Consider the following 27,554-nt stretch of genomic DNA (forward strand, 5'->3'; position numbering starts at 1 on the left):
ATGGGATTGATCTTAGAGGTTCTTTTTCAGCCATGGCAATGTCTGTGTATATAAAGGCTGTTCTTTCTTGTGTATTGATTTTGTATCCTGATGCTTTACCAAACTCTTCTATGAGTTCGAATAGTCTCTTGGTGTAGTCTTTTGGATCCCCTATATATAGAATCATGTCATCTGCAAATAGGGATAGTTTGACTTCCTCATTCCCAATTTGTATCCCTTTGATTCCTTTTTCTTGCTTAATGGCTCTGACTATATATTGAATAGCAACAGCAAGGATATAGGCCAATTTTTGAAGAGTTCCTTTGTGAAAAGCAATCTGTCAGAAGAATTCATGTTTCCAAGGCATTTGCTAATGGAAAAGAGAAATCTCTCAGAGAGAGCCTTAAAATCCTTCTCACTGACACTTTGAAAAAACAGGTGATTCTGCTGCAGGACCTGTAATTGATGCCACTTGCAGAAATGAAAGAAGGTGAATTAACAAAGGAAACTGAAATAGCTGCTCCAGCCTGAGTCCTTCTGCCCTTCTTTGCAAACCCCTGAAGGCAGTCTTGGACAGCTTAGCAGCTGTCTGTATCACTCAAGGATTGTCTCTGAGCCCACAGGGCGGAGTGATGGAAACATCACTACCCAGAGAAGCAAACTGATTTCCATCCATTGAGAGTGTAAGAAAGTGCAGCCCAGCGCAGAGGCAGCTGGCTCAGCCTACGGCAATGTGCTGTTACCTCCTCCCATCCACATGTGAGAAGGAGAAAGTTTAGCCTCATTACTTCCACATTACACAACTTCCTCTGGAGGAATCCTAGTCCTCTTTCCAGATTCTTCAGGCTTGCCTGCCGGGCCACAGGTCGGAGCCACCAGTGGGCAAAAGCTACTCGTCAGTCCTTGCAAAAGACTTGGCCATCCGTTGACCAGAGCCGAAATGCTCCTAAAGAGAAAGAGGAGCTTCCTTTCATGCTAGGTTTCCTGTATGTATTTCTACTTGTGCAAAGTATCAGCAGCGACACTAGACACACAGAGAGGGCTGCAGGGCCTTTTTCTATTCGCTCTGAGGAGCTGCAGTCACCACGCCTGAGTCTTTGCCAAGTTGAGACCGTACAGCATTCTTTAAACTTCCTTTCCCTTGTCTTATCGATATCATCTGTCTGTGGAATGCGCCAGTAAATTAGTGAGGCTTTGGAATGCCACATGCCCAGAGAATTCCTAGGGAAAAATATGGTCATAAAAATAAAATCACACTATTTTTTTTAAAAAAAAGGCAACAACAGAAACAAAAACATAAATTAAAGCAATAAAACACATCTATTGGGAATGACTGTGGTAAGACGGAGAGCCCTTTCCACATGCCAAACTGAAATGTTCTATTAAGATTTAAGCAATCCTGTTTACAGCAGATATAAATTAAATTAACTGTGAGGCCATAAAATATAGCAGCTGTTCTCCATCTCTTCTGAGGCTGGAGCAAGAGGAAAAGGCGAGGCAGAGGTGGGGAGACTTCTTGGCAGGGAGACCTGTAATGATACTGACGGAGACATTGGGGAAAGGTGGAAGTGTTGAGGACCTGTCTCCTCGGATACGCACTTACTACAAAGTCAGTGGGTTTTCAACGCACCTGGAAGTTCTTTTGGCTTGACCAAGGTTTTAAAAGACCCTGCATTTCTCTGTCCATTGAGCTATTCTACTCACAATAAAAGGAGCTACAAAGCATCCCAAGGATACAAATGCGCACCTAAGATGATTGTGAAAACTACTTAGCAACTGTTAGTCCAAAGTGACCATGAACATCTATTCCTGGGCTGCAGGAGTTTGATTTAAGGCCAAGGGGTTGAGAGAATTAAGAGATGGCTGACCCCTTAGTCCACAAGCCCATGATTAGAACCTAAGCTAACCAGACACCCACAATGCTTGCATTGCTCTTGTCTTTACTTGCTGGCCTGTCTTCCTAAAGTGCTGGATTTGTGAGAGGGTATTCCAGAGAGAATGTCCTGCCCACCACCCCCATGCCATCACCGGCTGTCCCCAGCCCCCACCCCACTCACCTCCCCAACCCCCCAGATCTGGAGGCAACCAATGAAAGTACAGATAACAAGGAGGAAAACAGAGGTGATTTTGAAAACATAGCAGGAATTCAAAGACATTCTAGAAACTGTATTGAATTCTGCTTGTCTGATGAAATTTGATTCATCAGAATGCCCTAGCCATTTTTGTGTTTTTGGTCAATTCAAATGTCCTGAATTGATCAACGTTCCAGAAATAATAAATTTCTCAAAGTTATGAAAGCATCTTCAACTTAACAAAATTGTCTGAGGCATTTTTTTTCTCTTTTTTTATTTGGTTAGCTGCTTTATTTTGTTTTAGTACTGAATATGTCTAAAACAGTGCTTTTTTTTAAAAAAAATGGTTTTAAAGATTTATTTGTTTATTTGAAAGGCAGAGTTACAGAGAGGCAGAGGCAGAGAGAGAGAGAGAGGTCTTCCATCTGCTGGTTCACTTCTCAGAAGTCTACAACATCCGGAGTTGCACCAATTCAAAACCAGGAGCCAGGAGTTTACTCTGGGTCTCCCACACAGGTGCAGGGGCCCAAGGTTTTGGGCCATCTTCCAGTGTTTCCCAGGCCATAGTGGAGAGCTGAATTGAAAGTGGAACAGCCAGAACTCAAACTGGCGTCCATAGGGGATGCTGGCACTGAAGGCAGTGGCTTTACCCACTATGCCCCAGCACTGGCTCTAAAAAAATATTTAGTTATTTATTTGAAAGAGATTCAGAGAGGTGAGACAGAGAGATATCTTCCATCTACTGGTTCACTCCCCAGATGACCACAATAGCCAGAACTGGGCCGTGCCAAAGTCAGGAGCTTCTTTCAGATCTCCTACATAGGTGGCAGGGGCCCAAACACTTGAGCCATCTCCCGCTGCTTTGCCCAGGCCATTAGCAGGGAGCTGGATCAGAAGTGAAGTAACTGGGACACAAACTGGTGCCCATACAGGATGCCAGCACTGCAGGCAGCAGCTGTACCCATTACATAACAATGTTGGAGCCTAAAACAATGAGGGGGGAGTGTGTGTGTGTGTGTCCAGCAATAAAGATTATATACCATGGGACCAGTGCTGTAGCATAGCAGGTAAAGCCACCTCCTGAAGTGCCAGCTCTAGTTTGAGTCCTGGTTACTCCACTTCTGATCCAGCTTCCTCCTGGTACACTTAGGAAGGCAGTGGAGTATGGCCCAAGTGCTTGGGTCCCTGAATCAATGTGGGAGACTGGAGGGGGCCCCTGGCTCCTGGCTTCAGTTGGCCCAGCCTGGTCCTAGGGTCCATCTGGGGAGTGAACCAGCAGATGGAAGATCTCTCTCTCTCTCTCTCTCTCTCTCTCTCTCTCTAACTCTGCCTTTCAAATAAATAAATTTAAAAAAAGAAAACACTATCACCAAGAAGGATTTATCCCAAGGATTTAAGGATAGTTTAACAGGGAAAAAATTAATCCATGTTATACACTAAATCAATAAAATAAGGAGATCTCAGTAGATGCAGAAAGAGCCTTTGACAAAACTGAACATACCTTCATGGTCAATGCACTCAACAAATTAGGACTAGAACAGACAGTTCTAAGCCTGGTAAAGGAAATCTACAACAGAGTCCACAGCTACATTCTCTGTAATGGTGAAAGGTTGAAAGCCTTTTCTCTAATATCAAGAACAAAACAAGGAGAGCCACTCTTGGCATTTCTATTCAACTTCATACAGAAAGTTCTGGTCCCAGCAATTAGTCCAGGAAAAGGAATAAAAAGCACATAGCCAGAGAATAGTTGGTGTTGCAATCTTGAGTCTGAAAACGAGGCCAGCAGGCCCACAGGCAAAATGCAGTCAAGATTTCAGCATTGCCATATTGAATAGAATTTCTTCTGCTTCTATAAACCTCCACATTTTTTTTCTCTCAATGCTATCAATTGATTGGATGAAAGTCACCCACACTACCAAGGGTAATCTCTTTTACTTAAAGTCAGTTTAGTGCAGATGTTAATCATAAATGCCAAATACCTTCACAGCAACATCTAGGCTAATACTTGACCAAATGACTGGGCACTGCAACCTAGCCAAGTTGACACTCAAAGCCAACTGTCACAACAAAGGTGCCGAGTCAGTTCAATGGAGAGAGAACAGTCTTTTCAACAAATGGTGCTGGGACAGTAACCAGATACAAAAATCTGAAGTTGGACCCCTATCTGACACCACATATAAAACTTAATGAAATATAAACCCAAATGTAGGAGCTAAAAATCTTACAAGAAAATAAGATGTAAACTTTTATCTTGGACTAGGAAATGGTTGATTAGGCATCAAGAATATAAGCAGCAAAGGAAAAAGTAATAAATTACTTTAAAATGAAAACTTTGTGTTGCAAAAAATATTACCAAGAAAATTAAAAATGCAACCACAGAATGGGAGAAATACTTGCAAATCATGTGTCTTACAAGGGACTTACATACAGAGTATGTAAAATTACTATTACAATTCAATACTATAAAGACCAATAACCCTATTTTTAAAATGGACAAAAGATTCCTCAAAAGATGATATACAAATGCTCAATAAATACATGAAAAATGCCAAACATCATTATTCCTCAAGAAAATGCAAATAAAAACCATTCCAACCCAAACCAAAATGCCTGTAATCAAAAAAAAAAGACTATAACAAATATTGACAAGGATGTGGAGAAACTGAATCATTCATATATCATTAGAGAGAACGCAAAATGCTGTGTCTAGTTTAGAAAACAGCTATGCAGTTCCCCAGTAGGTTAAACATAGTTACTACATGACTTAGCCATTCTACTCCTAAGTCTAGTTCCAAAAGAATTGCAAGCATATGTCCAACAGAAAAGCTTGGACATGAACAACATAATATTTTTACCATTAACAGTAAAAAAGTGAAAAAAAATGCAATGTCCATCAGCTAATCAATAAACAAAATGTTTCCTACCTGAACCTGCTGTATTTGGCCAGAGAAAAGAATGTCATTTGGAAACAAGAGATAAAGTACTGATACGTGCTACAACATATATGAACCTTGAAAACATTATGCTAATTGGAAGAAGTCAGTCACAAGGCCACAAGGCCACATGATTCCACTTATATCAGGTGTCTGGAATAGGCAAATCCATAGAGACAACAGATCCACAGTTGTCAGGTGCTAGACAAAGGAGAAATGAGGAGTGAATGTGCAGATTTCTTTCTGGAGGGATAAAAATGTCCTGAACTCATTTAGCCGCAATGTTTCCACAATTATGTGAATATATAAACAAATACTACATTGTTTAAAAAGATGAAAACGGTATATGAACCATATCTCAATATAGCTGTTATTATTAAAATTTTATTAAAAAGGTAATCTATGTTTTTGGAGAAAAATTAGAAAGCAAAAAATATTTGTGAAAACCTACTTATAATCCTCCAAATCCTGTGGTTTCTTTACAGACCTTCATTCATTCATTTATGTCTCTCTGTAGGTTGGCAAAAGTACATTCAGACTCTCTGGGACAGCCTGTGGCATACTCTTTTTAGTTTAATATATTATGGGTATCCTTCCATGTCACTAAATATTCATGATAGCCTTTAAAATGGAAGAATAGCATTCCTTTGCATCACTGTGTGAAGCCCAGTATTTCAGGATTCGTTCTCCTTCTCTATCTTTTCTGCTGGGTCCAACCAAGATATCTTTCCAAGAACATTCTGTTTTATTACCTTCTTCCTTATTTCTTTATCACGCAGTGTGACTTCAGTTGAGTTAGCTTGTTTATTTACTACCATAATATTTATATCTGTATTTATGCTTTTTTAGAGTTTCTTAAACATTTGGATTCTTTTATTTTCTTTTATGCCTTAGCAACATTTAACATAAGATTTTAACAAATTGTTAAGTGTAGCAAACATCGGTACCACATTGCATAGAGCTTTTTCATCTTGCCTGATTAAAACTTGCTAATTGGTAACATCCTATTTCTCCCACCCACAACTTCTGCTAACCACCATTCAACTCTGATTCTATGAGCCTGACTATTTTAGATATCTTATAAATGTGGAATCAGGCAAAGTCCTCAGGGTTTATCAGTGTTGTCCCATATGGCAGATTTCCCTCCTGTTTTTTAAGGCTGATTTATATGCCGGTATAAGTATTTGCCACATATTCTTCCGTTGGGAGTCAGGTTGTTTCTCCATCATTTTTGTTGTGAATAATGCTGTCCTGACAATAGGACTGCTATCACCTTTTTCAGAGCTTCATTTTGAATGGCTATCAAGAACAAGTAAGATGTGTGAATGGTAGGGACTGCCCTCAAAGTAGTGTACAGTCTGTTAGGAAGATGTGGGAGAATCAAATTCACATAACCTGAACATGTACATCATTTGTTGGTGCTAACTTCGGTGACTTCAACTATTGCCCTTGACCTCGCTGGATTCACCTGCCTGTCATTGGCAAATGCAGCAATAAATGGCTTCAGCGATGTTGACTTGTTAGTCACAGTCTGTATTTCTGAGAAGGGAGAGAGAAGGCATTTTGTGGGGGAGAGCTGGAAGTCTTAACGCAGGGAAGCATTTGAGGTATGTCCTGAATTTGTAGTAGGATGCTATTGGCAGTGATGGAAGAAGCAGTCTCTTTGGACCAGAAGGACAACCTGAGCAAACCCCAGCTGAGAGAGCCAGTGGCGTTTTGGAGAACCTCTGAGATGCTCAGTAGGAATAAGGAAAGAGGGTGTTAGACGGGGTCAGGTGCCATCACAGAACCAGCAGATTCGCAACACTTGCTATTGTGTGTGTGTATAAAAGAAAACTGATGCAGTAACTCACCCTTAAGTCTGAGAACATGGGAATGTGTTAGGATTTCAAAATCTCTATCCCCACCCCAGACCTGACTTCATTCCCACAAGACCCTCAGGGGACCCACGTACACACTGAAGGTGGAGAAGCAGGAGTGCCTAAGACTTTAAAAGCCAACGTGGAATCTGCATATTTGATTCAACAGTCGTTAGAAAGTAGAGTACAAGCATGAATTTCTTTTCATATAGTGAATTCTTTGTTTCCCCTAATTTTAACTCCTGTCGACTATTCACTTCTCAAATGTACACAAAGCCAGTGCCAGGTTGAAGTCGGGAGCCAGGAACTCCATCCGGGTTTCCCACATGGGTGGCAGGGACCCACTGACTTGAGCCACCACAGATATCTTCCCAGACAGCTGGCAACAGAAGCTGGAGAAGGACTTCAAACCCAGCCGCTCCAAAGTGGACTGCGGATGCCCAGCCTGCACAACATGAACCTTTGTCAGCTTTGTTCACTGCAGTGTCTCAAGTATTGAGGATAGTACTTTGCACAGAATAGGTACTCAATAAGCGTTTGTTGAATGAATAACTGAATGAGTTTAGGCTTTTAAACAGGTGAGGGATTGGAGCTGTGTAGAATTTCCCATTCTGTACTTTACCCGGGCGTCTAGTGTCCCCAGGTGAGCAGCTGCTCATGAGGACTGCAGCACGCAGAATTACCCTGAGCTTCGTGAGATCGTGTTAGCTCCCACAGAGACAGGGACCTTGGAGCAATCACGTCAGAATCTCTTGTTGGGGCTCCTCGCCACAGTGGTCAAAGCTCCAGGGCGAGTCTAAATGTACCAGCAAATATGAGGACCATGCCTGGAGCAGTGCCTCTCCATCTAGAAGGTGTCCTGGCTTATGCCTATTTGCCCATTCACAATTCCCAGAACTTTATCTCCAACGGCCAGGAAAATGAAGGTTCTCTGTTGGCCTCATGTGTCTTTCTGTTTGATAATTAACGGTTCATTCATTTTCTCAACTGATCTTGAACACCTGCTACGTGCCGGTGACTGAGCTGCAGCACAAGGTCCTCAAAGGACTCTCATGGACACTGAAGCTTGGAAAGCGGATGGAGAAGACCAGAGCACGCTCCCTGCTGTCAGGAATGCACAGAGTCGCAGGGCAGGCAAACGAGCAGTTCTCGCTGGTGTGAGTGCCGGTGATAACTCGCCGCCTGTGAGAACCATGCCCACAGCTGAGTTCCGTTGCTGCCATATTTTCTCCTCTCTGCGATCTTCAGCATCTCTAGAGGTCATATCCTTAAGCAGCTTGCTGTGTCTTTTTGTTCCTTTCTACTGCAAATTAGATCGTTTCTGTGTCATAAATTCTCAGATGGATTGCAGATTGTAGATAGAACTACTCACTTGAGCATTTGGGAGCATTTGCATTGCTTTATGCCATTTCTAGTCATCTTTGTGTTTAACATGAATGAAAAAAAAATTCACTTGCTTCTTTCCTAAGAGGGCTGTGGAGGCTTTCAAAGGACGCCATTGGTGCGGGTCGGAAATGGGACTTTGCTGACTCTGGGCACACAACTCTTTTGGCAAAGCCCACCGAGAGTCCCTAGACCTGCGGGGGACCTTGCAGTTGGCCTACAGGGCATTTTCTGTTGCTAGAGAAATGATTACCTAGATTTTATTGGAGGACTGTGTTATTGAATGTTTTTCCAACTTTCCTCACTGCAAATCGGTCAAATATCCTCTTGGGTACAGAACCAATCTCCTGTTTGTGAATTTCTTTGCTCATTTGTGCTTCCTTTCATTGATTCAATAAACACTATAGAGAATCGGCCCTGTGCCATGCTCTGTGCTGGCACTAGAGAAGCAAGCCTATAAATCAAACACAATCTCTGTCTCATTGGCAGGAGAACAAGGAGGAGCAGGAAGAGGAGGGCTGTTCTAAGGACTCTGTATGGATAACCCCATTAATCCTCCCAGCAACCCATCATTAGGTAATTTGTCAGATTCACTATGCAGATGGAAAAACATAGATTAAGTTATTTGCTTAAGGTCATGTCAATGGTAAGGACTGACTCTGAGTCCATGTGCTCTAACTGTAAAGTGGTTGCTGAACTAACGTACAGCATTCTGTACTAAAACGTGAAGAGTTTTCAACATGGTCATGGAGATATCATAAAACACTATGCATGGATTTCAAAAATTTTTGTAACAAAATAAAGTTGCCTTTTTTATAAACTTTTATTTAGCAAATATAAATTTCCAAAGTATATTTTATGGATTACAATGGCTTCCCCTCCATAACTTCCTTCCCACCTGTAACCCTCCCAACTCTCGCTCCCTCTCCCATTCCATTCACATCAAAATTCATTTTCAATTATCTTATATACAAGAAGATCAATTTAGTATATATTAAGTAAAGATTTCAAAAGTTTGCACCCACACAGAACATAAAGTGTAAAATACTGTTTGAGTACTAGTTATAGCATTAATTCACATTGGACAACACATTAAGGACAGGGATCCCACATGAGGAGTAAGTGCACAGTGACTCCTGTTGTTGACTTAACAATTTGACACTCTTGTTTATGGCATCAGTAATCTCTCTACGCTCTAGTCATGAGTTGCCAAGGCTATGGAAGCTTTTCGAGTGCGCCAACTTTGATCTTATTTAGACAAGGTCATAGTCAAAGTGGAAGTTCTCTCCTCCCTTCAGAGAAAGGTACCTCCTTCTTTGATGGCCCATTCTTTCTACTGGGATTTCACTCGCAGAGATCTTTCATTTAGGTTTGTTTGTTTTTTGCCAGAGTGTCTTGGCTTTCCATGCCTAAAATACTCTCATGGGCTCTTCAGCCAGATCCAAATGTCTTAAGGGCTGATTCTGGGGCCAGAGTGCTATTTAGGACATCTGCCATTCTATGAGTCTGCTGTGTATCCCACTTCCCATGTTGGAGCATTCTCTCCCTTTTTTATTCTATCAGCTAGTATTAGCAGACACTAGTCTTGTTTATGCGATCCCTTTGATTCTTAGACTTATCAGTATGATCAATTATGAACTGAAATTGATCACTTTGACTAGTGAGATGGGATTGAATTGGAATCCCCTGGCATGTTCTAACTCTACCATTTGGGGCAAGTCAGCTTGAGCATGTCTTTTAAGTCCATATCCCATGGATTTTTTGAAGTCTTTTCATATGAGTTCTTTAAAAAAAAAATCTATTCTACTTATTTGAAAGGTATAGTTACAGAGTGAAACAGAAGGAGAGATCTTCAAACTGCTGGTTCACTCCCCCCAAATGGCCACAACGGCTGGGGCTAGAAGAGAACAAAGCCAGGAGTCAGGAGCTAGGTCTCCCACATGGGTGCAAGGGCCCAAGCACTTGGGCCATCCTCCATTGCTTTCCCAGGTACATTATCAGGGAGCTGGATCAGAAGTGGAGCAGCTGGAACTCAAAGCAGAGCCCAGATTAGATTCCAGCATTTACCCACTACACCACAATGCCACCTCCATATGAGTTCTTTTTTTTTTTTTCTTTTTTGACAGGCAGAGTGGACAGTGAGAGAGAGAGGGACAGAGAGAAAAGTCTTCCTTTGCCGTTGGTTCACCCTCCAATGGCCGCCACAGCCGGCGCACTGCGACCGGCGCATCACGCTGATCCAAAGCCAGGAGCCAGGTGCTTCTCCTGGTCTCCCATGCTGGTGCAGGGCCCAAGCACCTGGGCCATCCTCCACTGCATTCCCTGGCCATAGCAGAGAGCTGGCCTGGAAGAGGGGCAACCGGGACAGAATCCGGCACCCTGACTGGGACTAGAACCCGGTGTGCTGGCACCACAAGGCAGAGGATTAGCCTATTGAGCCACGGCGACGGCCCCATATGAGTTCTTAAAGCACCTATAAAATGAACTATGAGAAGCAATGGAAGGCACTGGGAGAGGAGGGGTCAATTAGGAGGGGGTGTGGACACATTCTTTATCTACCTCTCATGTCCCATTCTCCCTTTGTCCTTGCTGACTCACATGAGAGACCTCCTTTGTACCAAAGTGGAGAGGTACAAATGCTGGCTGTCCATCCTTGAGAACTGGGGTCCTATCTCCATGTCCTATCCCTTGGGCATGCTGTGTGTGGAAGTGCCTGAGGCCACCAAGATCATTGTGTAGGTTCTGCTTCGTGTGTGTGTGTTGTTCCTACAAAAGGAAATCAAAATCCACAGGCAGTTATTTTGGGGATGCTTGATAAATGGCCTTGTTCAATTCAGTACCTGCAGGACTCCAGGTAGGACTTGGAAGAAGAGGGGAGGCCAGAGGATCAGTTGCTGGCCCATTTCTGTGGGGCTACTGCCCTCCCCACCAATATCCAGCCATCTACAGGAAACCCTCAAGCCAGGCCCATAAGCATTGGGGTTAGCCTATTTGCTGGGTTCAGCTCCTGGTTTGTTTGTTATGCCAGCATAACCATTGGTCTCTCCCTTTTCATTCTTGAAAGTATCTCTGTTTACATGAGAAAGCACCCAGTGTGGGTAGTAGAGTGTCCTGGAATGCCTGAGTCAGAATCCTACCTCTGTTAGTTATTAGCTCTGTGACCTGGGCAAACTGCCTACATTCTCCCTACACAAATTTCTCCATCTGTGAACTGGGATGCTAATAATAGAACCTACTTCATAGGATCATTATGAGGATTAAAAGAGCTAATGCATATAAAATTCTTTGAATGGTACTTGGTGGAAAAGGACCATGTGTTAACTATTGATATCGATTTGCATTGACTATTTTAAAGATCTGTTGACTGATTTTATTTTCTAAGTGCTTTATGATAGCCACTCCTCCTCCTAAGAGTTCTGTGAGTTAGGTAAGAAATATACATTTTCTTTCTTCAGTTTACAGCCTGGGAAACTGACACTCTGAAAGGGTCAATGATGTGCTGACCATCAAACAGCCAATAAATGGCAGGAAAATCCAGGAATTCCAATGCACACTGGTCCCAGTCAACTTCCAAGTGCATGCAATAAAGAATTCTGCGGCCGGCGCCGCAGCTCACTAGACTAATCCTCCGCCTTGTGGCGCCGGCACACTGGGTTCTAGTCCCGGTCAGGGTGCCGGATTCTGTCCCGGTTGCCCCTCTTCCAGGCCAGCTCTCTGCTGTGGCCAGGGAGTGCAGTGGAGGATGGCCCAAGTGCTTGGGCCCTGCACCCCATGGGAGTCCAGGAGAAGTACCTGGCTCCTGCCATCGGATCAGCGCGGTGCACTGGCCACAGCGCGGCGGCCATTGGAGGGTGAACCAACGGCAAAAGGAAGACCTTTCTCTCTGTCTCTCTCTCTCTCTCACTGTCCACTCTGCCTGTCAAAAAAAAATAAAAATAAAAAGAATTCCGCTGCTTGAGAGTTGTTTTAGCCTAAATCAGCATTTTTCGCTGGTGGATTAGAACAGGTTGGTGTTGACGATTCAGTGGGCCTACATCATTCCAGGCAGACCTCGAGAATTGCTTCCACTTTTACTTGTAAACAATCAGCAAAGATAACTTTGACAGGACTCACCTTCTTACTAGAATGGCTAGGAGTGTCCACAGAGATGCTGAGAATCCCTGGGGAGGGTGGCGGGAGACTGGGGGAGTGGGGCACCAGGGAAAATCCTTGGGATGTGGTCTTCTGTCCATGCACTGCTCAGTACCCACCCACTTCCTCATGGGCAGTTCACCTTGTGTTTATCCTCAGTCTCACAGCACGTAAGTACACCAGGATGAATGATTTGCTAAGGACAGGAAACACAAGGCACGCTCGCATTGAAACCACGTTCAGTAAGAGCATAAAAGTAATATTCATTTTTCATATTTGCCTCTTGGTGCTATTTACCAGATGTAATTGTGTTCATCTCTTCAGACTTCTCATGAAGAAGCCAATGTTGAAAAAGGAAACTATACATACTATGTTGAAAATGAAGAGTATATTCAGCTTCTAACCCTCAGTACCTTTGAGAGTGATCCTATTTGGAGACAGGGTCTTTAAAGAGGTAATTAAGTTAAAGGGAGGTCATCAGAGGGGGTCCTCATTCAATGACTCAAATCCTCATAGGAAGAGGAAATTTGGGGCTGCCGTTGTGGTGTAGTGGGTAAAGCCACCGCCTGTGATGCTGGCATCCCATATGGCTACCAGTTCGAGGACCAACTGCTCCACTTGCAATCCAAGTTCCTACTGATGTACACAGGAAAGCAGCAGAAGATGGAGCAAGTTCTTGTGACCCTACCACCCATGAAGGAGATCTACATACACAAGATCCTGGCTCCGGGCTTCAGCCTGGCCCAGCCCCAGCCGTTGCGGCCATTTGGGGGGTGAATCAGCAGATAGAAGACTTCTCTGTCTCCATCTCTCCCTCTCTCTCTGTAACTCTGTATTTCAGATAAATAAATCTTTAAAAAAGAAAAGAGGACATTTGGACCCAGATGGACATAGAGGGAAGGCCATGAGAGGATGCAAGCGGAAGACAACATCCATAAACCAGGGAGAGAAGCCTCAGAAGAACCCAACCGGGTAGGCAACTTCATCTCAGATTTTTAAGGCTCTTTGTAAGGATAGCCCTGACGAACTCAGACAACGCTGTTAAGGGAAGGGGCCCCTTGACCCACGTTTCTAATGCATGCCCTCACTGATCCCCAGCAACTCTAATGGATGTTCCTACTGTCCCCTGCTCGTGCAACTCAGAAAACCAAGGCATAAAAAGGAGCATAATTTGCTCAGTGTCACGCAGACAGCAAATGACTGTCCCAGGCTGGAGCTGAGTCAGGACGTCTGATTCCCCAGAGGGTGCTGTTAGCCAGGAGTGAGTCTGCTCACAGTACCCACGTGTCTTTTGCTGACATGTATGCACAAAGCCTAGCCTGAAACACTTCTCTGCTCTTCCCATTTAGAGGCAAAATGCAAATATTTTTAAAGGAAATTAGTGTGCATAAGAATAATAAAAATAATTATATTCCAAGCACGTCAGGGAAGTATTTTGATGTCAAAAAACAAAGTTAAATTTCAACCCCAGTTTTAATATGCACTTATGACTCGAATCATGTTTTCTTAAGCAAGCCTCAATTTAAAAAAAAAAAAAAAAAGAGTAAAACTAAATGAATTTAGGCCGGCGCCGTGGCTCACTTGGCTAATCCTCCACCTGCGGCGCCGGCACCCCAGGTTCTAGTCCCGGTTGGGGCGCCAGATCCTGTCCCGGTTGCTCCTCTTCCAGTCCAGCTCTCTGCTGTGGCCCAGGAAGGCAGTGGAGGATGGCCCAAGTGCTTGGGCCCTGCACCCACATGGGAGACCAGGAAGAGGCACCTGGCTCCTGGCTTCGGATCGGCGCAGCGCACCAGCTGTAGCGGCCATTTGGAGAGTGAACCAACAGAAAAGGAAGACCTTTCTCTCTGTCTCTCTCTCTCTCTCTCTCACTGTCTAACTCTACCTGTCAAAAAAAAAAAAAAAAAAAACTAAATGAGTTTAAAGAAGTGTGTATATATATATATGTAATTATAAGAGTAGCTTCAAATAAGTGTTATGAAAGAAATTTTCATGTTATATTTCTATCAAGTTACAAAGTTTTATACATTGTATTATATCATATACAAATAAAATTCATTAACACATTCACTTATTCCACTTATAGTTACTGAGCTTTAACTATGTTCCAGGCAGGAGATTAGACCCTGGGGATAAAAAATAAAGGGACATGGGTCTTGCCTTCGTGGAGTTCACAGTTCACAAACAATAAATGTAGGTTGTGAAAATGCCCAGCAGGTGGGAAGGCAGGGTAGCGGTTACCTGTGGGGTAACTTCCTCCAGGTGTGGTGGGGGGGAAAAGCCTTTCAGACAACTAAGTGAAGATCTAAAGGAAGAGATGGGGCCGAACTGAACCCAAGAGCTTTTCGGGGAGGAAATCAGTGGTTCTGAGCCAGTAAAGAAGAGGAAAGAGCAGTAGTAGAAGAGTTGCTGAGGTGGCCAGGGCCCCGTTATGCAGGGCCTCAGGGCTATGGTGCAGTGCTCAGTTCCGTGGAAAGCCACGAGAGGGAAATGGGAGGGTGACAAGTGATGGGATCCGACCCATCTGAGAAAGCAGTTCTGCTGCTGTCTAGAGCTGGGTTGCAGGGAGCAAAGCTCTCGTGGAGCTTGTAGGAGACTCTTACAAGGCACGTGTTAGGCCTAGAGGTTAAGACACTGGTTAAGACACTTCTTCCCACATCTGAGTACCTGAATTTGATCCCAGCTCTGGCTCCTGACTTCAGGTTCCTGCCAGTGTAGATGGTGAGATACAGAAATTGTGGCTCAAGTAATTGGGTTCGTGCTATCCATATGAGACCTGGCTCCTGGCTTCAGCCCATCAGCTGTTGTGGACATCTGGGGAGTGAACTGGTGGATGGTAGTCCTGTCTGTCTCTCTAGCTCAAAAAGTATACATAAGGGGAAAAAAAAATCAGTTTTCAGAGTTGTAGACATAGAGTGAGGTATTTCATCCACTGGCTCACTCTCCACCCCCACCCCCCACATGGTTACAATGGCCAGGGCTGGGCCAGGCCAAAGCCAGAAGCCAGGAGCCAGGAGCTCCCTATGGGTTTCCCCAGGCCACTAGCAGGGAGCTGGATTGAAAGTGGAACAGCTGGGACTCAGACCAGTGCCCAGATGGGATGCCAGCTTTGCAGGTGGTAGCTTTACCCTCTGGGCCACAGTGCTGGCCCCTAGGGCAACAATGTCTTTCTAAATTTACTCAGATCTGAATTATTTGTCAGTGAGCAGTTACGTATAAAGGGTTCTGGCCCACCTGGGGCTGTCCACTCTGACTGAGAAGACCACTCTGTATGTCCCAATGTGCCCCTCAGTGCCAGAACTTTCCTCGGCTCAGAGCGACTGTCTCACGCAGAAGGTTAGTATTCTGCCACTAGAACACCTCACCAAGTGTCCAGAGAATGCGTGGCCAAACTGGATGCTGGCTCATTTCTTACATATTGCCTTAGGGGGCTGGACAGCAAGTTCTGCCTTAGCCCTGGGCCAGCCTCCCCATGTTAGTCTCCAAAAAGTCCACACACCCCAGGTGGATCGGCCAGCTCTCCTCGGCAGGCCTCGCTGGGATGCTGAAGCCTGTGGCTTCTCTGCACAGGGACCTTGTACCTGAACGTTCTCTGATGGCCAGCCCAGGCCTCTCTAACACTGCAGCCCATTCTCCCAGTACAAGATAGGCTGTACTTGGCTGGAATCTAATCTGGAAGTGTTTAATCCGTTTGCAGTACAGGGCCAGCTACTTGATTTAAGAGGAGAGAGGACCACTTTTCTTTCTCTTCAAGAGAAACTTCAGACTTGATAGCCATCAATGCCTGAGTATCTGCATCACGTTTAATAACAGTTTTCACGGAGGAGACTCTGGGAAGAACATTGGACAAGTCAGAGAAAAGAGAAGAAGGGGAAACAGGAGGGGAGGAGAGGCTCTTACGGTGTCAAATCAGAAACCTCACTTGCTCTGCAAGAAATTCAGCGAATGAGTGTCTTGTCAAGTTAGTGTGGCGAACACAAGCACAACTAAGACAGCGCAAAGCATCCCCAAACGCTTCGGTGTGGGATTTGATGAGCATTTCAGGCTCTTTGCCCAATGCTTGGGGTTTGGCCCAGTCCTGGTTCATGGTTGGGAAGTTTTCCTGTCCAAATGCTCCTATTTTTATTCCACCTCCATGCGGTTAATATCCGGCTGATTCGTTCATCCCAAATTCTGCATCTGATACTCGTCAGGTATCCTCAGTGTCTGGCTATGCCCATTCCCTCTCATGTGGTTGCTGGAAATGTCAGAGCATTATCTCCATGCCTGGCTTCCAAAGCAGGTGCCCACCCCGCCTCTTTGTCCAGCGTTCTCTGTGACAAGGGTGGAGTGGAGACCATGCCATGTGTGGCGCAGCAGAAAGGTTGGGGACTTGGTTTTCAGGGGCAAAGCTTCAGGGAGCAGCGGGTGCTGTCTGCACGGTTTTGGAAGGGATGGCCTGTGCAGAGAGATTCAACTTCCTTTCTGTGGGCCCAGAGGGGTGGAACTAGGACCAGAGGAATAGGTGGGCTCATATGAGATGGATTTCCTCATTTCAAAGTGGCCAGGAAAAAAAGAGAACTTTTCTTCACCAAAGTGGTGGATTTACAATGTTCACTACTAATTTTTGGAGACAGGAAAGTGAATTAATAAAGGTACTCCATAGTTGGATCCAAAGAGCACAGAGAGCCCTTTTTAAGTGTTTGGTACTATATACCAGCACTCAGCACTCGGCACAATGCCTGGTATATATGAGAAGTACCTAGTGATTATTTGCTCAATGAGTGTACAGTTAATTGGATTAAAAATAAACTGACAGGGGCCAGCACTGTGGTGCAGCAGGTTAATGCCCTGGCCTGAAATGCCAACATCCCATATGGACACCGGTTCTAGTCCCGGCTGCAGAACCAGGATGCCAGCCAGCTCCGTCTGACCCAGGGCCTGTGCTCCTGCCACAACATCACTGACAAGGGAGTGCAACATGTGGCAGTCCCTGCTTAGCCAGTTTCACTTTCTGTGGTTTCAGTTACCTGCTGTTGATCAAGGCATGAAAATATGCAATGGAAACCCCCAGAAAGAAAGAATTCCAAAGTTGAAATTGCACACTGCTCTGGGCAGCATGATCAATTCTCCTGCCTTGCTGTTTTGCTCTACCTGGGGGTGTGAATCATCCTGTCAGGCAATGTAGTCACCATGTATATGCTACCTGCCCCTTAGTCATCTAGTAGCCACCTTGATAAATATCAAATTTATTACTGCAATATCATAGGACTTATGTTCAAATAACCTGTAATTTACTTAATAATGACTCCAAGAGTAGTGATGCTGGCAGCTTTATTACAGCATATTGTTATTATTTCTCTATGTTTTATTAGGTATTGTCATTTATTGTCCCTAATTTATAAATTAAGATGCACCATGTGTTTGTGTAGGAAAAAACCTAGTCTACATAGGGTTCAGTACTATCTGTGTTTCAGTTGGGTCTTGGAATGTACTCAGCTTGCATAAGGGATGTCAGCTGTGTTTTTCTTTTTCAAGGTTATTTGCACTTATTGCTTCTTCGGCAAAGATGCAAAGATTCCAATCCAGCCTTGACCTGAAGCAAATTTTACACCCTGAAACTGTCAGCCACAGGTAAGAAAACTGAAGGAGCCAGGGGAGAGGTGCCTTCAGAGCAGGAGCACTGTGGGCCTGGTTTCTAAGCAGCTCTGTTGGAGATCTGAACCCATTTCCACCCACATCAGAAGGTGGGTTTGCATCATTTGGATAGCTTTGTGTGTCTGTGATGCAAGTCCAAAATTACTGCAAATGCTACTTTACAAATTAATAGTAATTCCCCTGTGGTTGAAAGATGGGCTGTCGTCCAGACCCATGGCTCAGAGGGCCACTTACTAGCAGTGTGGTTGTGGCCAGCAGCACAGGTGCCGCATGGGCAGTGGAATCCGGGTCCCAGCTGCCTTGAAGAGTTGTCGTAGAACCCAGTGAAGAGCAGCACAGGGAGATGCTTATCTGTAAAGCCTGGTTGTATGAGTAAAGTTAGTCGTCATGATTTGTTCAATACTTTTCTATGAGAATTAAAACACCTTTGGCTTGAAATTAGAAAAAAATCATAAGTTGAATAGACTGGATAATCTTGCATTCTTCTTTAAAAAGACTTTATATGCAATATTATATGTTAGCATTACATATAATGTTCATGTGAAAATGGGAATTTCACACTGTGTCTCAGTACTTCTACCTGAGCTTGAAGTCAGCATCCAGAAGTAAGAATTGGCTCCTTCATCCATTGGTTCTAACTAGATTGTGCATCTTAAAATGGTCAACCCCTTGTTCTAGCAACTAGAAAAAGAATATCTACAGCAGCTTCCACTTATTCTTGGGTCGTCGATGCTGTGTGGGATCTTTATGTTTTGCTTATGAATGTGGCTCCAGAATTACACCAAGTTCAACCCAATTAGAGCTCCCACCACCCAGAAGGCAAGGAGGAGAGAGGAATAGAGAAACGTGTTGAGGCCAATCCTATATTCTCCTTCGTCCCAATAAGCAATACAGTACCTAAGTGCAAGTTTCCCTGAGGTTAGTTGGAACAAGTTTCAGTGAGATTAGTTGGAACCTGTGGAGCTGGGGGTGGGGGAGGGGTGCAAATCTTTGAAGACTGGGCAGAATGGGGCAGAGTGGGGCACCTCATTGGAATATTTGGAGAGTGGGAGAGGTGGCCTTGGTGGCCTGGGAGCACCACTGGGGTCACTGGGGCTCAGCAAAGCACTGACGGGGAAGTGACAGCTTTTGGCTTCATAATCATTTCACAGAGACATGGGCTGAGAAGCTAAGCTGGTTAACTCCTGTTTCATAATTATCTGGCAGTGGTTTGAGAACCAATAAACTCAAATAGTTCCACCTGCTCATAAAGCAAACAGTACAGCTGGTCAACATCAACTGCCTAAGATCTTTAGACTACATAATTAATTTAAAGATATTCAATGGGCCAGCACTGTGGCATAGAAGGTTAAGCCTCCGCCTTCAGTGCCAGCATCCAGTATGGGTGCCTGTTTGAGACCTGGCTGCTCCACTTCCAATTCAGCCCCCTGCTAATGTGCCTGGGATAGCAGTGGAGGATGGCCCAAGTCCTGGGGCTCCTGCACCCACATGGGAGACCCGGAAGCTACTCCTGGCTCCTAGTTTTATCTTAGGCCAACCCCAGCTGTTGCAGTCATTGGGGAGTAAACCAGTGCATGGAAGACCTCTCCCTCTCCCCTCTCCCCTCTCCCCTCCCCCTCCTCTTCCCTCCCCCTCCTCTTCCCTCCCCCTCCTCTCCTCTCCCCTCCCCCTCCTCTCCCTTCTCCCCTCCCCTCTCCCCTCTCCCTTCTCCCCTCCTCTCCCCTCTCCTCTCCCCTCCTCTCCCCTCTCCCCTTCCCCTCCCCCTACTCTCCCTTCTCCCCTCCTCTCCCCTCTCCCCTCCTCTCCCTTCTCCCCTCCTCTCACCTCTCCCCTCCTCTCACCTGTCCCCTCCTCTCCCTTCTCCCCTCTCCCCTCCTCTCCCCTCTCCCCTCTTCTCCCCTCTCCCCTCCTCTCACCTCTCCCCTCCTCTCCCTTCTCCCCTCTTCCCTCCTCTCACCTCTCCCCTCCTCTCCCTTCTCCCCTCTCCCCTCCTCTCCCTTCTTCCCTCTCCCCTCCTCTCCCTTCTCCCCTCCTCTCCCCTCTCCCCTCTCCCTCTCTCTCTCCCCTTCTATCTGTATTTCTGTCTTTCAAATAAATAAATAAATATTTTTAATAAAGATACTGAAACCAGCATAAAAAATTAAATATAATAAGCTCTGGCCACTAAGTCTCAAGATATGTCCATTTGCTCTGTTGTCATAGAGCTACCATTTATATTGAATTTCTACTTCTTTAATATGAAGGGTACATTGTAGGCACTCAGAAATGCCCAGACAGCATCTTTTACTTTGAAATTCTAACTTATTTTTGGCCATAATATTTTGTTTTCTCATTATGCATGAAAACGGTGACTAGCTTTGGGATTATTTAAGGTTGCTGTTTTGGGGACCCCTTTGACACTCAGCACTAGTCACATCCTTGGTGAAATGTTGACTGAATGACTTAGCAATGTCAATGACCCTGTCATGAATACCTTGTTTGTCTGTTGGTCTATGACGTAATGGAGGTTTAAGGAGAGTCTCTGATTGGGAGTCCCACTTCCTGTTTCTGGGTCTTGACAGCCAAGAAATGCCCCGGAGGTAAAGCAGGACAATGGACGCAGAAAGGGCTGACACCAAGGTGCAGAAATCTTGTCTTCTCTCCAACTAGGAGCATCCGCAGAGCTGAGCAAGGCGATCAGAAGCCCCGCAGCCCACCTCGCAGAGGCTGGCACTTCAGGGGCCAGAAGCAGGAGGACTTTGTGTCTGAGGGCTCAGGGGAAGCTCTGTAGCTGCTCACCTTGTGACCGAGGGCCTGTCCTCTCTATCCCCCTCACCTCTCAGCCCATTTCACCTGCTGCCCCCTGCAGTTCCCCTGCCTGGGCACTCCGCTCACCTGGAGCCTGGGCTGCTCCACCCTGCTAATTCCTACACACAGCACCATAAACAGCTGTGGCTGTGCCCCTGGGGCTCCTGGTGACCAGGAAAGCTGCTGCAGAGGATAGTGAAGGGTCAGGAAGCATTGACTGGCTCAATGGCAGCGTCTTCTGAGTCCCTGGTGGTGCTTCAAAGAGTGTTGGCCACATTTGGGATGGAAGAAAGTCGAAGAGGAAGAGGAGAGAGATAGTGTCTGCTTATCAGTGTGCATTACCGATGATGGAGAGAAGACAAATTGTGACCCCATCTGACTTTCATACTTCCTGAAGGATACACACAGCCGCAAGCCACTCCTACCAGCACCATCACAGTTCACACATACTGAGTACTTCTTATGTGCTGGACAATATTCTAAGCACTTATACATTTAAATCCTCCTAACAACCCTATGAAGAAGGGACTGTCAACCCCACGTTACGTACAAGGATAGGGAGACAAAGAAAGTGCAGGTCAATTGCCCAGCTGTAGAAGATCCAGGATCCCAAACCCGTGCCTCCCTGGCTTTAGAGGTCACGGTTCCCCTGCTATGTTATGTTGCTTCTCATAAAATACAAATAGATTCTCAGGACCTGATTTTAGGCTTTCATCCATTTTTACAAAACATTTCCTTATTTACTGCAATATCTAATAGAACGGAGACTTCCATTTTCACTATTATTATTCCATTGTTTTGGCCATTGTAGATGTGATGTCAATCCATGTTTGAAATAGAATCTCTATATTTGGAAGGAATGACCAGAAAGGTCTCTTTGGTTGCACAAATATGAAACATGTGCTCTTGTTTTTCTTGGAAAATAGTGAAGTTATCAAAAACCCGGATGTAAATGCTACAGCCTCGCTTATTAAGTTCTATTTTGTAATATAAATGGAATGCATTTTTAGGATGACTGCATCCTTACGGAATTAGAGACGTTTTTTCCCCCTTAATATGGATGGGAGCTATGTGGTTGGGACAGCACACAAAATGTTATTTAAATCTGGGTGACCCAGTGTTTGGAGGGCACAGCTCGCTGTCTGGGTAGGAGTGGGAGGTCCCCCTTAAGGAAATGGATGCCCCTGCTGCGGATCGTTCTGTGGGAGCAGGAGGTCAGGACTGTGAGATGGGCACAGGCCAGGAGACGTGCAGTGAGGCCAAGACGCTGGAGCCAAGGCAGGGAAGGAGGGTGGGCAAGGGAAGGTCAGGGGTCAGGAACCTCTGGAGGCCTGACTGCTGTGCTTTCTGGCATTAACTGGGTGACTCCCAGTTTCTTGTGCTACCTCTCTGCTTCCAGTTCCGCTGCAGGGCTGGTTCTAGCTGTGCTTTGGACATTTGCAGAACGTGGCCAGGCTGAGTTAGGAGCCACATTGAGTGACCAGTGGTCTGAGAGGGAGGCCTGGGGGCAAGGACGGGGACACATCAGCGTGCCTCCAGGCATGCCCCATAGGAGGAAGGGCATCGCTCTCATTTGAGAGAAAGAGGCCCAGGCTTTGGTAGTTTGGATATGAAAGGGTATTTAGTCACACATTAAAGAAGCCTGAGGTTAGTCTGGTTTGTGTTGAAGCAATCTACGTTGCTAAACAATAGCGGAAAACCAGCTAATGCTTCATTTCACCAATCAAGTATTTCTCAAACTTAAGGAACAAACAAACCTTTTATAGAGCATTATCATGGATTCTCAATGTCACAATTTATGGTACTATTACAAAATAAATAAAAACATAAATCTAGGTTTAAAAACAGTCCTTATCCCTATTCTTACAAACCAACCACCTCCAAGTTAACACAAACAAAATTATAAAAGCACACTACCTTGTTAACAATAGCAATTTACTGTGACTGACAATGAGTTTAAGACGAGAAAGTAGGGGCTGAGGTTGTGGCACAGTGGGTTAAGCCAGCACTTGTGAGACTGGCATCCCATGCAGGTGCCAGTTTGAGTCCTGGCTGCTGCACTTCTGATTAGCTCCCTGTTAATGTACCTGGGAAAGCAGTGGAGGACGGCCTAAGTGCTTGGGCCCCTGCCACCCATATGGGAGACCCAGATGGAATTCCAGGATCCTGGCTTCAGCCTGGCCCAGCCCCAGCCATTGCAGCCATTTGGGGAATCAACCAGCAGATGGAAGACCTCTCTCTCTCACTGTCTGCCTCTCCTTCTCTCTCTGTAACTCTACCTTTCAAATAAATAAATAAATCCTTTAAAAAATTGAAATAAAAAAATAAGAATTCCAAAGCTTTGCTTTCTAGTTCAGCATAAATAGACCTCAAATTTAGCAATAATAAAAAATTCTGTCAGTGAGCCAACTGCAAATGCCCGTTTTGACGATCTTCCTTCCACTAGATAACCAAATAAAGCCGCCTTATATCCACAAAGATGAGGCTACCTTTGTGGAATTTTTGGAACCTGCATTCATGGGAAGCTAATACAACTTACTACAGTGTGAATAAGAAACAGACCATTTTCGGTGGAGCACTTCCTCCCCCACTTACCGCAAGCTGACCTGAACAGAGACAGTGTGTAACATACCTGCTCACTCCCTGTGCGAATGTACTACTCAGAGCCCAGCACTTGCTGGTCCTTTCCTATGCGCAAGTTCAATTCTCCCACCCCCATTTTTTTTTCACTGCAGAATCTTTATTCAAACGATGTGCCCTGGATCCAATAGGAACAGAAAATAACATTGCAAGGGCAGCAGTATTTCATGATCATGTGCTCATTCAGATGAACACATAGAGATTTGATTTTTTAAAAAGATTATCATCAAAGCAATAAGCACTCAAATAAATTCCTGAACAGAAGATAAACGTCTTCAGGGATCCATCCCAAGGCTCCTGGCTGCTCCTGCCTGAGGGCAGAAACTGAATGCTGGTAACAGGTAGGAGCAGGGCTGCTCTGGCTTTGCCAGCATGTGTCTGGGTGACCGCCAGCCCCTCTCAGATGCCACCGATCCTGAGCCCACAGCACCACACATCTCTGTCTAGCTCTTCCACTCCGGAAGGCAACAGTCCTGGCGTCTGGGTTGTTCCCACCTGCAAAGACAGCCTCCCCTGGGATCCTGGGCTCCATCCCCAGCTCCACTTCCGATCCAGCTCCCAGCTAATGCACCTGGGAAAGCAGTGGAAAGAAGCCCAAGTGCGTGGGGCCCTGCCACCCATATTGGAGACCCGGATGGAGTTCCGGGCTCCTGGTGTCAGTCTGGCCCAGCTCTAGCCATTGTGGCCATTTGTGGAGTGAATCAGCCGATGAAAATTCTCTCACTTGCTCACTTGCTCTTTCAGTAACTCTGCCTTTCAAATAAATAAAATAAATCTTTAAAAAAAAAAAAAAGGCCACAGTCCTCTGCCGTAACCATCCAAGGCCAGGATCCAGACAAGGACCTCCCCTGTAACCCAGAACACATAGTAACCGCTCAGACTCCCCAGCCCTAAGCTTCTCTTGCTTTGCTCCTGCTTACAGAAACCACAGTAGAGGCTTCTGTCGGTGCCATGCTCTTCCCTTGTCCCCTCTGCCTCCCTCCAGCCCCTGGTGCTTCCCCGTGTGGCCCTAAGTGGTGTGGTGCACCTGTGTCTTGGGAACACTAAGTAACAAATGAAATCGTCAGCGGCAACCATCTACTGCTCTATTGGCCTCACCACACCCAAATAACACCAAGACCCCAACTGCACTCAAAAAACAGTTTGGAGCCTGCTATGAATGGGGAGAAGCATGAGACGCTCCTGAGTAAAGGGGCCTTGATTGGACTCTTTAAATCTCCAAGCCTAGCATGCTATTTAGAATCATTGTGGCTTCCATAGGTCTACAAAGGTCAATGGGAAAGGGCCCTAACATACTGTAGCCTTACTACTGCTGAGCAAAACAAAATAAAATAAAAACAAACGTAACAAGGAAATGAAGATTTCACCTTATCAGGGTAGAAGGTTGGGTCAGTGGGATGTGCAGCTACCTCCACAGTCTCCCACAGGAACAACCCCTTCCTCTTCCTCTCTTCCCACCCCCACGCAAATAGAATAACAAAGTTTAGAACAGGCCGGTGCCACGGCTCAAGAGGCTAATCCTCCACCTAGCAGTGCCGGCACACCAGGTTCTAGTCCCGGTTGGGGCACCGGATTCTGTTCCGGTTGCCCCTCTTCCAGGCCAGCTCTCTGCTGTGGCCCGGGAGGGCAGTGGAGGATGGCCCAAGTGCTTGGGCCCTGCACCCCATGGGAGACCAGGAGAAGCACCTGGCTCCTGCCTTCGGATCAGTGTGGTGCATAGGCTGCAGCGCGCCAGCCGTGGCGGCCATTGGAGGGTGAACCAACAGCAAAAGGAAGACCTTTCTCTCTCTCTCTCTCTCTCTCACTATCCACTCTGCCTGTCAAAAACAACAACAGCAACAACAACAAAAAACAACAAAACCAAAAGATAAGTAATTGGGCTTTAAGTACATAATCGGATGAATCCCATGTCATGTTAAGTTCTTCCTTCCCTAACCGGGTTGTCACAGACAGGGCTGTGCTGGTTTTAAAATGTGCCCTCAGGGACAGGTGTTTGGCACAGTGGTTAAAATGACAATTGGGACACCCACGGCCCATATTGGAGTGCTTGGATTTGAGGCCTGGTTTCTCTGCTTCTGATTGATTTCCTGCTAAGGCCCACCCTGGGAGGCAGCAGATGATGGCTCCCACATCCGGTTCTCTGCCATCCATGTGGGAGACCCAGATTGTGTTCTGGGCTCCTGGTTTCAGCCTGGTCCAGTCCTGGCTGTTCCAGGCATTTGAAGAGTAGATCAATAGATGCAAGATCTCTCTCTCTCTCTCTCTCTCTCTCTCTCTCTCTCTGTTGTCTCGTACCCTTTGTCTCTTCCTTCTAATAAAGTGAAAATAAATAATTAATAAAAAACATTAAATGAAGCATGTCCTCGAATTCTTCAAGACTCTCACGTTAAGGGGTCTGTCTCCTGCCTTGTATTTTGTTCTTTCTTTGTGTGATTGATTGGTCAGCTTTGACTGGCTGTCAGGCATTGTGAGTTTATCTGGTGCTGGATAGTTCTGAATTCCTGTAAATACTGTTGGGCTTTGTTCTGGGACACAGCTGAGTTATTTGAAAGCCATTAGATCCTTTGCAATCTTGCTTTCCCTATGTGTTGGGTGGAGGCAGGATAACAGGTAGTCTAGCGATAACCGTGCCTCACTGCTGAGGCAAGACGCTTCTGAATAATCTCTCGAGTGCCCTGTGAAGCAACAAGTTGTGCAGTCTGGCTGGCAGAAACAGGCGCTGCTCCCGGCCTGGTGGGTGTGAGCACAGCTGCTCCTGTCCTGTCAGCCGCTCTGCCCCAGCTGCCTTGCAGGAGCCGCTTCATCCATAGGCGCTGACAGATACTCCTACTCTCCGGGCTGGGAAGGCCCTCCCGTCTCCCTTGTTCTCCCTTGGTGGAGCTTTCTCCTCTCCAGCACTTGGCTCCATGACCTCGAGTCTCCCCAGAGTCTCAATTCAGGGCCTCCGTGGAGTTTTTCCTAGGTCCCCCTCCCCGGGCTGACAGCTGGGACACGGGTGTGACTTCATTTTGCTTGTTATCCATCTCTCAAAGATCACTATCCCTTATCCAGTGTTCCCTGTCTTGAAAGATGGAGTTTTGTCGAATTTGTCCATCTTTTAAAAGTTTTTTTTTTTTTTTTTTTGACAGGCAGAGTGGACAGTGAGAGAGAGAGAGAGAGACAGAGAGAAAGGTCTTCCTTTTGCTGTTGTTCACCCTCCAATGGCCACTGTGACCGGCGCACTGCGCTGTTCCGATGGCAGGAGCCAGGTACTTATCCTGGTCTCCCATGGGGTGCAGGGCCCAAGCACTTGGGCCATCCTCCACTGCACTCCCTGGCCACAGCAGAGAGCTGGCCTGGAAGAGGGGCAACCGGGACAGAATCCGGCGCCCCGACCGGGACTAGAACCCGGTGTGCCGGCGCCGCAAGGCGGAGGATTAGCCTAGTGAGCCGCGGTGCCGGCCAAAAGTTGTTTTGATCAAGCGATATCAGTCCCTCTGACTCCGTCTTGTCTGGAAGTAGAATTTCCTAGACTGCTGTGAAAAGTGCTTATGTCAATCTGTACCCCTAGCCACACTGTGAGCTGCCATTGTACTGCATCCCTGCCAAACCTTGCTTGTCCTTTATTTTCAGACTTTCTAAATTGTTTAGGGACTAAACTAGCCCACACAGTGGATCTAATGCACTGTTCCTCCCAGTTTGACCCAAAATTGACACAGAGAGGATGACATTTAATCTAAAGGGATGAATTTCAGGCAAGATGGTACTAGACGGGGACATAGGTCAGGACCATGGTGATGTTTCCATTAGAGTATCTCAGTTTGTTTGGTTTAAGTAAAGCAAAGTTGCTAACTCTTTGAAACTAATAGTTCTGTAACATGGAGGTAAAGCTTAATGCTTTGTATAAATCCCAGAAATTTGCCTGCATTTAATTGCCTGAATGGAGAGTACTCTAAAGATTCCTGAACTAAAATTTTCTACTTAAAGCCTGGAAGAAGAGGCGTGCATCGTGGGCCAGCAGGTTAAGCCCCATGCACCCAACCTACCCGAGGGACTCCACGTGGCACATTGCAGTGCCTAGGATCAAGTCCCACATTTGACCACAGCCCAGGTCCCTGCCCTTGCACCAGGGAAGCCGCAGGTGATGGCTTAAGTAT

At 45.8% G+C, this 27,554-nt stretch overlaps 1 protein-coding gene and 1 long non-coding RNA gene across 2 annotated transcripts in view; both read left to right on the forward strand.

Moving 5' to 3' along the window:
- Positions 1 to 14,214, forward strand: part of LOC138848641 (uncharacterized) — an 84,433-nt gene extending 70,219 nt beyond the window's left edge. The window contains exons 2-4 of the long non-coding RNA XR_011386698.1: positions 8,716 to 8,802; positions 12,682 to 12,811; positions 13,199 to 14,214. This is a non-coding gene — a long non-coding RNA (uncharacterized lncRNA). The remainder of the gene's footprint in view (positions 1 to 8,715; positions 8,803 to 12,681; positions 12,812 to 13,198) is intronic.
- Positions 14,215 to 17,944: 3,730 nt separating this feature from the next.
- Positions 17,945 to 27,554, forward strand: part of CDC42EP3 (CDC42 effector protein 3) — a 97,186-nt gene continuing 87,576 nt past the window's right edge. The window contains exon 1 of the mRNA XM_051839620.2: positions 17,945 to 17,967. The gene's annotated coding sequence lies outside the window, so the exon portion shown is untranslated. The remainder of the gene's footprint in view (positions 17,968 to 27,554) is intronic.

This window comes from Oryctolagus cuniculus, chromosome 2 (genome assembly GCF_964237555.1).
Source record: "Oryctolagus cuniculus chromosome 2, mOryCun1.1, whole genome shotgun sequence".
Taxonomy (NCBI): Eukaryota; Metazoa; Chordata; class Mammalia; order Lagomorpha; family Leporidae; genus Oryctolagus; species Oryctolagus cuniculus.